At 38.1% G+C, this 2,307-nt stretch overlaps 1 long non-coding RNA gene across 1 annotated transcript; it reads left to right on the forward strand.

The window, feature by feature from the left end:
* The first annotated feature begins 310 nt into the window (after positions 1-310).
* Positions 311-2,307, forward strand: LOC123177265 (uncharacterized). The gene is made up of 5 exons (XR_006488857.1): positions 311-656; positions 736-779; positions 858-958; positions 1,460-1,533; positions 2,111-2,307. It is a non-coding gene; the product is annotated as an uncharacterized lncRNA (long non-coding RNA).

The following is a 2,307-nucleotide window of genomic DNA, read 5'->3' on the forward strand; positions in this document are numbered from 1 at the left end:
GAGCTCCTCGCTATGCGCCGCCCTGGAGGGCTCGCGCTCGCCAGCCGGTCGTCTTTGCACTCGTAGGCGACCTCGTCGTCCCCTCTGCACTGCCCTCCACCTCAACTAATGATTTAGCTGGTTATATCTTGTGGATGTTCTCTATTGTTTTTTGCACACAAGGTGTTTGTGTGTTTGTCAGAGCCAATGTTCATGAGCTTTATCTTTGCTGTGAGTACTGCATCTTTCTGTCCATCTGATTGTTCCATGTTATACTATCTTTTGAAGAAAATAGATCTGTATTGTTTACCTTGATTTTTCTGATTGTAGATAAATGGCATGGCTGAGAAAGTCCCTTCAATGAAAGGAGGAGTATAGTCTTGGCCATGGCTGGGAAGGAAGGAGAACATGTAAATTGAGGATTTTTCAGAGAGATCGGGACTGCTTGATTTATCAGTGGACTAGTGTGCTGGTTGATTAGGATCTTTCAGAGAGATCAGGGTTGCTTGATTAATCAGAGAGAAACTGGAACAGTACTTGGGAGTTGGGACTGGTGTGCTACGGTTGCTTGATTAATAAGAGAGAAACTTATCATAATTTATGATTTCCTTTTCTTGATTTGGAGCAAGTGTCTTTGCTGGAGTCAGCGTCCTTGTGGTTGATCTCATATACATGAGGTATGGTATTTCTATCCTTAAAAGTATGTAACAAATCCGCAATTCATTTTGAGTTATTCGTGTGTTTTTTTGGGATCAGGATTATCTGAGTCAGCTGCTTGTGGTTGACCTCATATACATGAGGTATGGTATTTCTATCTTTAAAAGTATGTAGTAAATCCATAATTCATTTTGAGTTATTAATGTGTTTTTTCGGATCAGGATTATCCGATCATTAAAGCACATACATTGGAGTTGAAATATAGGCGGGTCGTGTACACGGGGTACATGTACGTGATGTAAACAAAACCTATATAACTCAGGTATGTCATACATCTAGCTTAATTTTTGCATGGGCGACAATTTGAAAAGCTTACTGCAGATCTACCAAAGATAGATAATACACAATATTAAAAATCATCTTGAGAAATCTGGAAAGTTTGTAAAACTTAAAATACACATCTCTCTTTACAGGTTGGCAATTTTGAATTCTATTTGTCATATTGTTTTTCCTAATACAGCGGCATCTCTACTACCCTCCTGTAAAGCGATTGGCCATTGTTAGGATAAAAATAGCAACTACACACATATTTAATCAATCTTTTGGCCTATATCGTTAAGTACTATTATTGCCAATTTGATGAGGAAAAGGCAAAACATGTAAAGCTTTATAAGTTTTATATCCTACCCTAAGCCCAAATCTTTATGTTGTTCTTTATGCAAGACTCCATAACACTCCGGCCTTGATCACAAATGAGTCGCTGGCTACCATAGCACTATCAGTTCCCTGTGGTGATCGTCGTTTATATTGGTTTGTGGCGCAGGGAATCGGTACTACAAGAGAGCTTCAAGCTGACGGCCAATAGGAATGGAAGACATGACTTGATGGAGAAATCAGGTGCATATGAACAACATATTGTCTTCCAATTTTTTTCATCATTCAGTAGGACAATTTCCTAATTCTGTATGAAAAGGTTATTAGTATGGATATATATATTTATCGAATTTAATTAGCATATATTAGGTTCTTTGTTCGCCCCACCTTTTGCTCATGACTACATAATTATTCGGACTTGTATTCTAGATAGATGCTTTTCTATGAACCTCATAAAAAATGTAATATGCCTTAGATCCTAATTGACTATTTATACATCGGATAATTTCAGCTTGCTGTGTCCCAAGATACCTATTTTTTTTATACCAAAAACAGGTGAAGTCCTAACAATCTATACTCCAGCATTGTATCTGCAAATGTAGATTGCTTCTGTAGGATTCGAACAGATGGTAGTTTGCAGACTGATGAGTTGGTTCCAGTAACATCACATGTCAAGGATACCTCTCTCCACTTACCAATCAATTTTTTTATGATGATGTTCAGAGAAGTGTGTTTAATTTCTGTCGCAGTGGGATGTTGTGATTAGTTCAGTTTTGCTTGATCTATTTCGAGTTAATTCCTTTTTGTGATGTGGTGTTAGGGAACATACATTCTGCTCTCTTGTTCTTCGGCTTGGGGTGTCGGCAGCTACCTATTACTACTAGGGAGTCTTATTTTGGACGGAAAGAAAATACAATATTGGTTTTTATCCATTTGTATGCCTGCGTTAGCCTTATGAAGCACAAAGGATGTCCCAGTGATCAATCACGGATGATACTTGGTGTATTCTTACTAGGC

This window comes from Triticum aestivum, unplaced genomic scaffold, assembly GCF_018294505.1.
Source record: "Triticum aestivum cultivar Chinese Spring unplaced genomic scaffold, IWGSC CS RefSeq v2.1 scaffold278504, whole genome shotgun sequence".
Taxonomy (NCBI): Eukaryota; Viridiplantae; Streptophyta; class Magnoliopsida; order Poales; family Poaceae; genus Triticum; species Triticum aestivum.